The sequence below is a fragment of the Ornithorhynchus anatinus genome, chromosome 3 (genome assembly GCF_004115215.2).
Source record: "Ornithorhynchus anatinus isolate Pmale09 chromosome 3, mOrnAna1.pri.v4, whole genome shotgun sequence".
Lineage (NCBI taxonomy): Eukaryota > Metazoa > Chordata > Mammalia > Monotremata > Ornithorhynchidae > Ornithorhynchus > Ornithorhynchus anatinus.
In genome coordinates this window covers 107,887,096-107,902,522 of record NC_041730.1, presented here as the reverse complement: position 1 = coordinate 107,902,522, position 15,427 = coordinate 107,887,096, and the positions used below count along the sequence as shown (strand labels likewise).

Genomic DNA, 15,427 nt, shown 5'->3' with positions numbered 1-15,427 from the left:
GTGAACTTGGGTTCTAATCTTGGCACGGCCACTTGCTTGCTCTGTGACCTTAGGCAAGTCAGTTCACTTCTCTGGGCCTCAATTTCCATCATCTGTAAAATGAGGATTCAGCTCCTGGTCTCCTTCTGACAGACTGTGAGCCCCAAGTGAGACAAGGACTGTGTCCAACCTGATAAAATTGTATCTATCTCAGCACTTAGTATACAGTTCATGGCGCCTAGTAAGTGTTAAACGAATGCTGTAATAATAATGTGGAACCTTTTTGTGGACATCCATAGGATCTAGAGCATGTCTCTGCGATTGCTGTAACCTCCCTTCTTGCCCCAGAGCCATTTTGAGTTCATGATCCAGTTCACAATCTTCCCATAAATATAGAAATATCACAGCCTCTCCTCTTCTGCCCTCCCCAACCTTCCTATATTCCCTATCATGCACACACACTACCACAAGTAGAAATACTTACCAATAGGTAATAGTCAGTTCAGAATGGGCCAAAGCATCCCAGTAATGAGAAAACTGATTATAGGGACAGTCTGATTGGCACTCTTAATTGCTTCTTTGAAAATTGAGTTTTAAGTGAAAATATAGATTCCCATAGGAAATAATGTAAAATATATTGTACTCCCAGGATCAAAAAGTACAAATTATACAATATATAAAAAGTGATAAAAATAGTTCAATACAATTACATGATTAATTATGTATCAATAAAAATCACCACTGACTCGAAAGCATTTAATTATCTGTCTCCCACATTTATCTTAGTTCCTCTCCTGCTACCTAGGCCCACAGACTTAGTTTCTCTCTTGCTACTGTGCCTAATTTTCCTCACTCGCCACCCACCCCTTGCTCATGGCCTTCCTTCCCCTTTCCCATCCAGGAGATCACTGTTTTCCTCATCTTCAAGTCTCTTCTGAAATTATATATCCTCCAAAAGGCCTTCCTTTATTAATCACTCATCTCTGATTTCGCCCCACAAATACCCCTTCACTCAGCACCTCCATGTCACCTAACATCTGGACACTCAACACCTCCTATATATGCATTTTTGTACATATCTGTAATTTATTACAGTATATATCTCACCCACTAGATTCTAAGCTCCTGACGGCAGGGATCAGGTCTAAGAACATTCATGTACTCTCCCAAGCACTAAGGACAGTGAGTGCTCTGAGAAGCAGCGTGGCTCAGTGGAAAGAGCATGGGCTTTGGAGTCAGGGCTCCCATGAGTTCGAATCCCAGCTCTGCCACTTGTCGGCTGTGTGACTGTGGGCAAGTCACTTAACTTCTCTGTGCCTCAGTTACCTCATCTGTAAAATGGGGATTAAGACTGTGAGCCTCACGTGGGACGTCCTGATTCCCCTGTGTCTACCCCAGCGCTTAGAACAGTGCTCGGCACATAGTAAGCGCTTAGCAAATACCAACGTTATTATTGCTCTGCATATAAAAGATGCTCAATAAATGGGATTGTTGACTGATTGATGTGTACATATGGAACTATACCATCTTCAACTACTTGCTCTCCACTGGTTTCTTTCCCACTGCTTTTAAACATACCCATATCTTCCCTGTCCATAAAAAGCCCTCCCTTGAAACCATGATTCCCTACAGGTAGTGCCCCATCTCCTTCCTACCATTCCTCTCCATACTCCTCCAGTGAGTTGTCTACACTCTGTTTCAGGTTAGTCTCCTCCAATTCTCTCTTTTGACTCCCTCCAATCTGGCTTCCTTCCCCTTTATTCCATAGAAACTGCCCTCTCAAAGGGCATGTCACTCCTCCCCTCAAAAATCTCCAGTAGTTGCTTATCAGCCTCCTTACCAAGCAAAAACTCCTCACTACTGGCTTCAGAGCTCTCCATCACCTTGCCCCTTCTTACCTCACCTCCCGTCTCTCCTTCTACATCCCAGCCCAGAGACTCCACTCCTCTGGTACTTACCTTTTCAGTGTACCTTGTTCTTGCCTGTCCCGCCATTGACCCTTGGCCCACGTCCTACCTCTGACCTGGAATGCTCTCCCTAATCAAATCTGCCAAGCTAGCACACTTCCCCTCTTCAAAGCCCTACTGAAAGATCACGTCCTCCAGGAAGCCTTCCCAGCCCCCTTTTTCTCTGCTCCCCCTCCCCTCCACATCACCCTGACTCACTCCCTTTGCTCTACTTCCCTCCCCACCCCACAGCACTTGGGTATATATGTACATATTTATAATTATAATTCTATTCATTTTTATTAGTGATGTGTATATGTCTGTAGAAGTTATGCAGAGCACTCACTGTCCTTAGTGCTTGGGAGAGTACCTCGTTCTCCTGGAAACATTATCCAACCTTGGCATCCCTGACACTCTCCTCTGCTGGTTCTCCTATCTCTGACCACTCATTCTCAGCCTTTTTCACAGGCTCCTCCTCTGCCTCTCATCCTTTAACTGTGGAAGTTCCTCAAGGTTTAGTTCTGGGTCTTCTTCTATTCACCATCTACACCCATGGAGAACTCCTTCACTCCCATGACTTCAACTACCACCTCTCTGCAGATGATTCCCAAATCTACAACTCCAGCCCAGATCTCTTTCCCTTCCTACAGTCTCATATTACCCCCTACCTTTAAGACATCTCTACTTGGATGTCCCACCAGCACCTCAAACTTTGCTTGTCCAAAAGAGAACTTCTTATCTTTCCCACCTACACCCTGTTCTCCCTGTGATTTTCCCATCACTGTTGACAGCACCATCATCCTTTCTGCCTCTCAAGCCCATAACTGTCACGATCCCCCAGTTCATACCAACCAGGACCTTCCTGAACTTTAGGAGCCTCAGTGACACATAGTAAAATCAAAGCACACCTCTGGTCACCAAGGTTACTGTAGAAAATTTTTCCTAGGTTTTACCAATGTGCAAGGGAGTGACACATACACACACTCATACCACTCCATCAAGGATCCAATACCAGTCTGCTGGTAAAGCGAGCCCATTTGCCAATGCTTTCTGCTTCCAAGTGCTGTTGCCTTCTGCTGCTTCTGAGCGCTGGTCTCCTGCTGTTTCTGCTGCTCCAGTTTGTCTCAGTGTGTCTCTGTGCTGCTTCTCTGCATATGCTTTGCGTGTCTCCTTGTGATTCAAACCGACCACCTTTTATCTGCCTTAGGCATCACAGCAGGGGTTCTACATGGCAGTCATTGATTGGTCCAGGCCAATTAGTGCGTAGAGCAGAGAAGGAAGGCCACATCTCCCTCCATGCTCTATCCCCACAGGTCAGCAATCACCTATATCAGGTAGAGCTCATCACTGCCTTCGCTAGTCTCTCCTTCTTGTTGTAGGCGGGATCCTAAATGGTCACTAATAAGGCAACTTGTTGTGAGCTCATCCTTGGTCATATCCTTGACTGCTGTCCCTTATTCAAAGTATATATTCAATCTATCGCTAAATCCTGTCCATTCAACCCTCACAACATCGCTAAAATATGACCTTTCCTCTTCATCCAAACTGCTACCTTGTTAATCCAAGCACTTATCCTACTCTGTCCTGATTATCTGCCTCCTCGCTGACCTCCCTGCTTTCTGTCTCTCCCCACTCTAGTCCATACTTTGCTCTGCTTCCCAGATCATTTTTCTACAGAAAAATTCAGTCCATGTTTCCCCATTCTTGAAGAACCTCCGGTAATCACCCATCCATTTCAGCTCAAACAAAAACTCCTTTCCAATAGCTTTAAAGTATTCAATCAGTTTGCCCCCATCTACCTTACCTTGTGGCTCTCCTTTTACAAAGCAGCCTGCACACTTCACTTTTCTAATGCCCATCTACTTATTTTACCTAGATCTCATCTATCTTGCCACCGACCTTTCACCCATGTCTTGCCACTGGCTTGGAACTCTCTCACTCTTCATACCTAACAGATAATTATACTCTCCACCTTTTAAGCCTTGTTGAAAGCACATCTCCAAGAGGCCTTCCCCAACTAAGCTCTCAATTCTTCTTTTCCCACTCCTTTCTCTCTCACCCTGATGGGCTCCCTTTATCCACAGAACTTATGTACATATCCATGATTCATTTATTCATATTAATGCCTGCCTCCCCCTCTAGACTGTTAGCTCATTGCAGTCAGGGAATATTTCTACCAACTCTGTTGTATTGTACTCTCCCAAGCACTTACTGCAGTGTTCTGCCCACAGCAAGTGCTCAATAAATATGATTGATTGATTGATTGATTGATTATCTTTCATATCCTATTCAGCATAAAGACACCTTGTGCTAACATTCTAGGAGGCAGCGATAAGGGGCAGGGTCACAGAAGTTCCCCGATAAGGCTAGAGGTACAGTAGAACTGTCAGCAGTGGATGTTCAGTAGTTTCCAATCAGTCAACCAATCAAATTTATTGAGCATGTACTGTGTGCAGAGCACTACACTAAATGCTTGGGAGAGTAAAATATAACAGCACTGGTAGAGACATACCCTACCCACGAGGAGCTTTTTCAAATGAATTAAAAAACATGAATGAGCTGATAGTATGGAATCATACTAGGGACTTTTTAAAAAAGGGTTGTGATTTTTAAAAGAGACAAGTAAACATTAGGAATATGCTAATGATGATATAGTGAATGTGAGACACGCTAGAGTCCTGAGTGGATAAATGACTGAAAATGCTAATAATTATCTGTAATTGGGAAATACTGAAGGGAGAGACTACATTGAATAAAGTATCAAAATTCTGGCCTTATAGTCAAAAGATCTTCTGAAGGCCAGATTATTCTTATATCACTATAATACAAGCAGCATTAAAGTATTACTGAACATTGAGGCACCTCTGTGGCCACACTCTGGTTTAGTATGTCACTCCATAGAATACAGATTAGAGCTCTATGAAGTTTCGCTGGAACGACATTCTCCGATAGTACAGAATGATTCAGGTTAGAGGCTCTTGGAGGTAAACCAAGTGGAATGTTGGCAAACATAAAAAATGACAGTCAAGTGAGAAGCAACAAATGACTGCTTTAAAGAAATTGTGGCCAATTTTTCCACTAAAGGAAGTTAAAATCATGAATCATAATATGAAGTTAAAGACATCAAACCTAGGTAGGTTCTGTGCATGTCTAGAACTGTGGGTTTCCAAGACAGGAAGAGTAGAGAGATAATACTTTCAAGTGTATCTGAGTTACTATTTCTCCATCTATAAAAAAAGACTAAAGTAAAAAGGTGGTGATGTTGTGGTGAAATTTAGCACCTCTCTGTTAAGGAAGGCTTTCCATGATCCAAGCCTATCTACTGTATTCACCCAAACATGCTGTAAAAATTGGGCAAAGTTTGGTTTTTTTTAAATAGTATTTGTTAAGTGCTATATGACAGGCAATGTACTAATTTATCCAACAAGGCACAGTCCACTAATCACTAGAGGACTTTCCCCTTTAATCAATCATCAGAATCTCACCACTACTGGTATTCTTCCTAGGAAGTGTACAGTAGCGTGGCCCAGTGGAAAGAGCCCGGGCTTCGGAGCCAGAGGTCATGGGTTCGAATCCCAGCTCTGCCACCTATCAGCTGTATGACTGTGGTCAAGTCACTTAACTTCTCTGTGCCTCAGTTCCCTATCTGTAAAATGGGGATGAAGACTGTGAGCCTCACGTGGGACAACCTGATTACCCTGTATCTATCCCAGCACTTAGAACAGTGCTCTGCACATAGTAAGTGCTTAACAAATACCAACATTATTATTATTATTACTATTCCCTAAATAGAAGCCCTCACCTTTTCTTAGCCTCTTCAGAAAGTGGAAATAAGCATTAACCAAATTTAAGCCAAAGAAAGATAGTGTACTGGCCACTAACCTTCTCACTGTTATCTCGATCTCATCTACGTCCTGCCAACCCTTTGCCCATGTCCTGCCTCTGACCTGGAATGCCCTCCCTCCTCAAATCTGACACACAGTTACTCTCCCCGGGTTTCAAGGCCTTACTGAAGGCACATCTTCTTCCAAGAGGCCTTCCCTGACTAAGCCTCCCCTTTCCTCTTCTCCAACTCCCTTCTGCATTGTTCTGACTTTCTCCCTTTATGCATCCCCCCTCCCAACCCCAAAGCACTCATGTACATATATGTAATTTATTTCTACTAATGTCTGTCTCCCCCTGTAGACTGTAAGCTCTGTGGGCAAGGAATGTGTCTATTGTATTTAATTTTCCCAGGTGCTTAGTACAGTGCTCGGCACACAGTAAGTGCTCAATAAGTACAATTGAATGAAGCAGCATGGCTTAGTGGAAAGAACATGGGCTTGGGAGTCAGAAGTCGTGGGTTCTAATCTCAGCTCCGCCACTTATCAGCTGTGTGACTTTGCACAAGTCATTTAACTTCTCTGTCAGTTATCTCATCTGTAAAATTGGTATTAAGACTGTGAGCCCCACGTGAGGCAACCTTATTACCTTGTATCTACCCCAGCGCTTAGAACAGTACTTGGCACATAGTAAGCACTTCACATATACCATTATTGAATTGAATGAATGAATGAATATCCTAAGGTACAGGAAAAAGACAAGTAACTTGTACATAAGACTTTTGTATAAAATTATCTTGGTCTTCTTATGGATAAATCCTTCACAGTATATTTTATTTTTTCTGTCTTATAAAGTGTGACAGGAACCTCACGACTAAAGTTAGTGTCAGCATCCACAGTTAAAATGATTAAGCCTGTTTCAGTTATTTGGTAATAATAACGTATTTCTGAGAGCAATAATGCTTTAAATTGACCAGTGCTACAGGAATAGCAATGCTGAGTTTAAAAATAAGGCTTTTTGTCTTGGACTCCTGCAGAAATGTCATTATTAATGATCTATATGGCTTGATGCTGCAAGAAGCGGCAAGAGATCATTATCCTGTGATAGTGTTCTATTTTTTATGACATTATCTCTTAATTGTTTAACATCGTTTTGAGAAAAATGAAGAATTTTGCTTCAGTTTTCTCTAAATGAAGAATTTCATGAAGAAGATTGTAAGGCATAAGCAGTCAGTTCATTATGACTATGGAATGAGTCTGATAATTCTGTCGTTTTGTACTCTTCCAAGCACTTAATATGGTGTTCTGCAAATAGTAAATTCTCAAAAATTCCATTGATGTATTGATTGGTTTTCCACTACAGCTAGCTGCTTGAAACTGGGTCTGAAATTAGTTTGCATGTTCCAAATTAAAATTATGACAAATTAGTTATGCAATTCCTGAGCATAGTGAATCCCCTTCTCCCTGAACACTTGCATTGTTAAAACTCTACCACATTAAAAGTCCCACTCCCTAAATATACTAACTGTATGCTTAGAGTAGTGGTATCTGTCCTATAAGGTCACCAACATACAGGGTATGAGCAAGATGAAGATGGAATATGGAAGTAAATTTGTCCATTTCCACCTGGAAGAAAATATTGCTCTTATTTTGGATACACATATGAATGGCAATGAATTATATTTGGTAAATAGCTGCACTGGCTTGGGTGTATAGATCTGGAGAAACTGTCCCTATACCACCAGGAGACACCGCATGGCCTAACGGAAAGAGCACAGGACTGAAAGTCCTTGAGAGTAAGGAATGTGTCAACCAACTCTGTTATATTGTACTTTTCCAAGTGCTGAATACAGTGCTCTGCACATAGTAAATCAGTAAACACCACTGAGTGATTGATTGACTAGAAGTCAGGAGACGTAAATTTTAATCTTGCCCCACCACTGGCCTGCTGTGTAACCATGGGCAAGTTGTTTAACTTCATTTTTCCTCATTTTCCTCATCTATAAAATGGCCACTAAATATCTGCTCCTCCTCTCCATTAGACTGTGAGCCCTAAGTGAAACAACAACTGTTGAATATGATCATCTACCCTAGCACTTAGCAAATATCACAATTATCACTCTTCTGTATTCCACTACATCAGGATTAAAAATAACTTTTCAACCTTTAAGTATGTTACTTATTTCACGTGGGATAATAAATGCCAATTTAATAGATTAATTTGACTGAATCTCCCACCATTCTTCTTGGAAAAAGCTGTTGCATACCTAATAAAGCAAATTTAGAACAGTTTAAATGTTTGAAATACCATTTTAAGAGACTGCATTGAGACTCCCCTGTTCCTCTAGCTTCTAAAACTACAAAAAAACCCTTTTTTTTACAATATAGCTCTCTTTTTCTATTTTATATCTTTTATTTAAAAGATTTCTTCCCAGTTGGCACTTTTTCGTGCCCACTGATTGATTTTGAGACAATATCATCTTTTAGGTCTGGACAAGGGTAGTCATCCATATCAGGAAAGAAAACAAAAAATATTTCTTGGAAATAAAAATGCAGAAGGTGTAACAGTACAAAAATACTCACTCTCCTTGATTTTGAGATAAAACCAAAAGTAACCCGCTAGCTTCCATTAACACAGGCCATATTTCAATAAGATCTAACTTTTGTTTGGAAAGAGGTGATAAAATGGCTACTCTAGATCTGCATGGATGTGCTTTACTCCTATGATTTGAGCTACTCTGGAGAGGTTGTCCCATATAGAAAAAAGATAGACACCTAATTGGTCTATTTTCTTTGTTCTGTCTTAAAGTCCCATGTCATGCCCAGACCTGCTGCCCCTTACTTAGGGAAATTTTTTCTTGCCTATTTTCTCCTCCTTTTTCTTCCATTCCATTCTCCTGTTATGGTATCTCCAGGCTCATAACAGGTATCTAGTGAGCCAAAGAGGACAAAATGTGACCCAATAGCTGGAGGAACTCTGAATGTACTCCAGACTGGAGAAGTGGGGAATTTGAAAATGACCTTTGTGGAACCAAATTAAGGCATAGAAAACAGCAAAAGAGACAAGAACCTGGTTATTTGATATCAATAGCAAGCACACTCAGTTTGCTCACAATATATTTTCATTATAAAATAATATTCCAATCTTTTAGAAATTGGAAACTTTCTTCTGATAACATACATCTAGATAGGAAATGACACAATATGGGAAAAAATGGCTGTGTTTACACATGTGGAGCTTGCCAATTCACAAGTGCAAATTTTCCTTAGGAACATAACCCTTGCATTATAGGGAAGGCTGAATGCACAACTGATGTTTCAGAGCAGGAAAGAGTTACTTACATTTTGAATGAGTTTTGAACAGAACAACTCCATGGTAATGTTTCCTGTTCTGGTTGAAAGTGGCTTTGGACAATCAAAAAGACAAATCCAACCATACACTCTTACAGGTTAGGAAATGAACGAATCTGTCTGTGATCCTAACCTTCTATGTTGAATTGCATCACAAATTAACAGTATCAAATATCCCTGCTTGCTTCCTAATAATGTATCGTGTTCTGCGAATAGTGGGTACCCATCACTGCAATTATCGTCAGTATTACTGAACTCCTCTTTTATGCAGAGTCTGCAGTAAAAACAGAAGGCACTGTCCCTGCCCGCAAGAAGCTTGAAATTTAATGTGACATACTTCAGTTATTAACAATCCCCCAGAAACGGCCCTGCCATTTCAAACTTGAATGTTGCTTCTGTAATAGCTAATAGTATCTGTTAAGTGCTTACTATGTGCCAAGCTCTGTTCAAAGTTCTGGGGTAGATATAAAAATATCAGTCAGACACATAATAATAATAATAATAATGTTGGTATTTGTTAAGCACTTACTATGTGCAGAGCACTGTTCTAAGCGCTGGGGTAGATACAAGATAATCAGGTTGTCACATGTGTGGCTCATAGTCTTAATCCCCATTTTACAGATGAACTAACTGAGGCACAGAGAAGTAAAATGACTTGCCCACAGTCACACAGCTAAGTGACAGAGCTTGGATTCAAACGCATGACCTCTGACTCCCAAGCCCATGCTCTTTTCACTGAGCCACACTGACACATGCAACTCACAGTCTGGGTAACAGCACATGGGATTTAATCCCCATTTTGAAGATTATGAAACTAAGGCACAGAGAAGTTAAGTGACTTGCCCAAGGTCACACAGCCAACAAGTGGTGCAACTGGGATTTGAACCAGGTCCTCTGACTTCCAGGCCTCTGCTCTTGCCACTAGGCCATGCTTCTTCAAATACATATATATGTATTTAAATATGACTTTATCATATATATATATGTATATTTATATATGTATTTAAATAATGTTAAAAGGACACTACAGTTTTATGGAAATTCAGTAGATGGACTTGTCTGTGGTTCTGATAGCATCATTTATACCTGTTGGGGTGTTATAATAAACACTTCACTAGTGACAAATAATAATAATAATAGTAATAATTATGGCACTTGTGAAATGCTTACTATGTGCCAAGCACTGTTCTAAGTTCTGGGGTAGATTCAAGGTAATCAGGTTGTCCTATGTGGGGCTCACAGTCTTAATCCCCACATTACAGATGAGATAATGGAGGCACAGAGAAGTTAAGTGACTTGCCCAAAGTCACATAGCAGACAATTGGTGGAGCCGGTGTTAGAATCTGTCTCTATCTGTTGCTGAACTGTGCATTCCAAGCACTCAGTACAATGCTCTGCACATAGTAAGTGCTCAATAAATACTATTGATTGAACCTACATCTTCTGAGTCCCAAGTTCATGCTCTTCTCACTAAGCCATGCAGCTCCAATAAGCACAAGTAAGCACATATAAGCACAAATATTCCACATGAACTGTTTCAATCATGTTAACATTGATGTCAGCATTGATCAAAGAAAGGATTCTCTGAACCACGCAGTGGTTCTAAATATCCTCTTAAAACCTCTGATCATGTGCTTCTAGGGTCTTGCCAACAAGTGCCTACCTAACTGCTCTTTAATAATAATAATGTTGGTATTTGTTAAGCGCTTACTATGTGCCGACCACCGTTCTAAGCGCTGGGGTAGACACAGGGGAATCAGGTTGTCCCACGTGGGGCTCACAGTCTTAATCCCCATTTTACAGATGAGGTGACTGAGGCACCGAGAAGTTAAGTGTCTTGCCCAAAGTCACACAGCTGGCAAGTGGCAGAGCCGGGGTTCGAACCCATGACCTCTGACTCCAAAGCCCGGGCTCTTTCCAGTGAGCCACGCTGCTTCTCTTTCTCTGTCCAGACTCAGAAGTGAGCAGAAACAGGTGTCTGTATTCCTCTACTCCCCGGTATTTCTGTTCATTGACTCTAGATCCCATGTCCTTCTGTGTTAGGATCCCTACACTTTCATCCCTCTATTTCACTGTCTTTGACTAGGGCTGTTTTGCGCTGCAGTGTAGAACAAACATTACTATGTGGCTTGTACTAATACTGGATGGTTTGAAATCCAGAGCAATGTACTGTACTAAATATTCCTCTTCATCTTCAGTGGAAATGATGAGCAAGATAATCAAAAGAGAGGAAACGTGATTTAGAAGGACAAGAAAGAAGCCCAGACCATCTGGACACAGGACCAATTAGATCTTAACTATCCAACAACACAAAAACAGTTGTGTTTGTGTACATAGCTAACCTTAACTCTACAGTCTGACACCTCTTTTGGCCAAACAGGCTCAGCAGTTCTCCATCACAGTCTTCCACTCACACACTTCCAGAGGTATGGGCTGTCCCACATGCCTGAATTCTTATAATTCGTACTGCATTTCTTGCAGCACATTCTACTTTCCCGTTACACCTGCTAACACAAGAAGCTTTTAATTTCTTTAGAGCTCAGTGAATAATGGGAATGCCTGGATCACTCAGGCCTTCACACAATTCTTGAGCTTGGTGGACTGACTGTGATCTCAGTCTCTACCTCTGAAAAGAGTTGGAGGTGGGGACTGTGCTGGAGAAAAATTAACTCAAATTCGGCAAGCAGACACCTGGATAAAATAGGTTAAAAATAAGTTAAAAATCACGGACCTGCTATTTGCTTCATAACTTTGCTCTGACCATTGGTCCCTGACTCTGCTATCATTTCCCCTGTAACCACCCTCCTTTTTATGTCACTATGTTCGTACCCCTTAAGCACTTGTTATTCATCCCACCCACAGCCCTTAACGCAGATCCTTATACTCTACCATTTCCCCCGTATGAAATTTATTTTAATGTCTTCTGTTCCTCTAGATTGTAAGCTCCCTGTGTCTACAATATACAACTGTGTTTTCCTCAAGAGCTTAGTATAGTTCTCTGGGTGCAGTAAGTGCTCAACTGGGGAAGCAGCATAGCTTAGTGGATAGACCATGGGTCTGAGGGTCAGGGTCAGTGGGTTCTAATCCCAGCTCCACCACTGATCTAATGTGTGACCGTGGGCAAGTCATTTCTCTGTGTCTCAGTCACCTCATCTATAAGATGGGAATTAAGTCTGGGAGCCCCTGTGGCTCATGGACTGTATTCAGTATGATCAGCTTATTTCTACCCCAGCTCTTAGTACAGTGCCTGGCAGATAGTAAACGCTTAACAAATACCACAAAGAAAACAACCCACCATTGATTCATTGGTTGGTAATGGAGCTGAAGCACACCTGCATTTTGAAAAATGACTACGCAAGTTTAATCAACGGAGTGTGTGTTCTCTAGGAATCATTGACCTCCGAGCAGAGTAAAAACTAACTGAATGTTGAGAAAGAGCAGGTTGGATGGGGCATCCAGGTCCATGGTGCCAACAGCAGGGAAAAGTTCTTCAGGGATTTGTAGGCTCTCAAGTGTTTAGTACAGTGCTGTGTACCAGTAAGCATTCAATAAATACAATTGATTGATTGATTGATTGATCGATTGATTCGAGCTCCCTGAGTGAGCATCTTTTCCATGCTACTGTAGCAATGAAAGAAAGGATTTTTCCCCGGCCAGGATTGACATTTTATTGAAGTATTGATTATGATCACTTCAATTATTGATTGTTCAACATTAGCTGAATGCCAAAAATGTGAGATAATAGTCTTGCTGTGCTGCTCCCTGCAAAAGTTGTCAAGGGACAGGAGTCTGTCTCCTGATATCATTGTGGTAGGGTAGTAGTCCCCACCTCTCGGGGTCATATCTGGAGAGTTTCCAGTACTGTATCAGTCTCAGCTATGGGAAGGAGAGTCAAGCAGAGGCCTACCCATTCCATTCCTAGCTTGAGCAATGGCTAGCGAGTGGAAGGCAATCTGCTGCAAGGCAAAACTCACCTGTGCTGGGCAGCAGCGGCACGGGAGAGAGTCGAGGGTAGAGACTCAAGTTTACCTTATGGAAGGAAGCAATGGTAAACCAAGAATGTATTTTTACCAAGAAAACTCTATGGATACACTACAAGAATGATTGCAGATGGAAAGCGGGGCATTCTGGGAGAGATGTGTCCGTGGTGTTGCTATGGGGCGGAAACAATTCAATGGAATGAGACAAGACAAGATTGGTAGTCAGAAAGCATAAAATAGTGAGAAGAGAGTGACACTGTGTTGAACTATAGAAACTCCAAGAAAACTTTACTCTCATTATCAGGCTGTGTTCCAGCTAACCCATCTGCTCTTCCTGGCCTACTGTCTTTCAGTAAGGACAGGATTGGAAATGGGTGGGGTTGTTTTATGGCATATGCTGAGTGCTTATTATGTGCCAGGCATTGTATTAAGCATTAGGGTGAATACAAGCTAATCAGGTTGGACGCAGTCTTGGTCCCCATTTTCCAGATGAGGCCCAGAGAGGTGAAGTGACGTACTCGAAGTCACACAGCAGAACAGTGGCAGAGCTGGGATTAAGAATCCAGTTCCTTCTGACTTCCAGGTCCATGGTCCCTCTACTAGGCCACATTGCTTCCGCAGGTGGATCTGTGATGTGAGAAGCAGATGGAATGTTATAGGTTTTGAATCCCTAAAATTCCTAGGAATCATTTCAAATATACAACATTGTATGCAAGCACAGCCCTATTCATTCATTCAATAGTATTTATTGAGCACTTACTATATGCAGAGCACAGTACTAAGTGTTTGGAATGTACAATTCGGGCAACAGATAGAGACAGTCCTTGCCCACTGACAGGCTTACAGTCTAATCGGGTAAGTCCCTATCCCTTTGGCCACCCATGGAGTTGTTAAGGGTTGTGTGGGGGAGCTTTGGGACTTTAGTTTTCCTCAAGGTGGTGAGCTGGGAGGTCGCTGACTGGGACTTAGGATCCTGAGGCTGCGGAGCCAGGGATGCCTGGGGTGCTTGACAGATCAGGGGCTGGACCAGGCGGAGATGGAGACAGCGCCGGTGGGATGGGAGGCGAGGGGTTAAGAGGGTGTCACATGCAGCATGGCAGCGTGGCTGGAGCGCGAGCCTGGCAGTCAGAAGGACTGGGTTCTAGTCCCCTCTCTTCCCCTTGTCTGCTGTGTGACCTGGGCAAGTCACTTCCCTTTTCTGTGCCTCAGTGACCTCATCTGAAAGATGGGGATTGAGACTTTGAGGCCCACAGGGGCAGGAACTGCGTCCAACCCAATTTGCTTGTATCCACCCCAGTGCTTAATACAGTGTAAAGCACATAGTAAGCACTTAACAAATACCACAGTTATGATTATTAGAGCATGGGCCTTGCAGTCAGAATGTCGTGGTTTCTAATCCCAGCTCTGCCCCTTGTCTGCTGTGTGACCTTGGGCAAGTCGCTTCAGTTCCCTCATCTCGAAAATGGGGTCTGAGACCCTGAGCCCCACAGGAGACAGGGACTGTGTCCAACTCATGTGTCCAACTTATGCTATTGATGCCTGTCTACTTGTTTTGTTTTGTTGTCTGCCTCCCCCTTCTAGAATGTGGGCTCATTATTGAGTAGGGATTGTCTCTATCTGTTGCCAAATTGTACTTTCCAAGCACTTAGTACAGTGCTCGGTATACAGTAAACACTCAGTAAATACGATTGATTGAATGACTGAAAAGTCATACTCATCTGTAAAGTCTCTTGGTTTGGGTCAGGCTAGGCCTCAGATTTTCAGCTCTTGCAGTAGTGTGCCAGGTCAGATTGACAGTTAAGTTCTGACCACCAAGGCTTGAGCTTCAGAAATAAAAACTATCCAGTTGTACTGGGCTTAGATAAATAAATAAAAATGATCATTTTACTTTATCTTGGGCCAGAAAAAGCAGCAGGCATGGCAACAGAGGTGTGAAAGGAACAGGATTTATTATCATCCATAATGTGGCTGTGTCTGCTGCAATGTTGCTGGAAGGTGGCGTTCTATACCCAAGTTGCTACTAACTGCTAGTGGTGATTTAAAGGAGACATTTAAAAGTCCTACAGCCTGCTGCTAAGTAATTTACAAAAAGCAAAACAAAAAAGTCTTTCAGGCCCAGGTTTTCCAAAGCATAGCCAAGATCAGATGTAAATTTTAGACTTGGGAGAGGTTATGCCAAGCAGTGTTTCTAGAGAAAGGGTTACACTATGCAGTCATCTAGATAAAGGGAGCGATACTGACATTTCAGTGAATTAGGATGAGAAAGCACCAGACAGCCTTTATGTGATTAAATAGAACTGTTCAGTTGTCTTCTTTATGATTTATAGTTGTTGGAAGATGCAGCGAACAC

General features: G+C 42.1%; 1 protein-coding gene and 1 non-coding gene across 3 annotated transcripts in view; both read left to right on the top strand.

The window, feature by feature from the left end:
* PRKG1 (protein kinase cGMP-dependent 1) overlaps positions 1-15,427 on the top strand; it is a 1,170,280-nt gene that overhangs the window by 756,201 nt on the left and 398,652 nt on the right. The window lies entirely within an intron of this gene.
* LOC114810442 lies at positions 12,924-13,061 on the top strand. Its single transcript, XR_003758142.1, has one exon. It is a non-coding gene; the product is annotated as a small nucleolar RNA SNORA7 (small nucleolar RNA).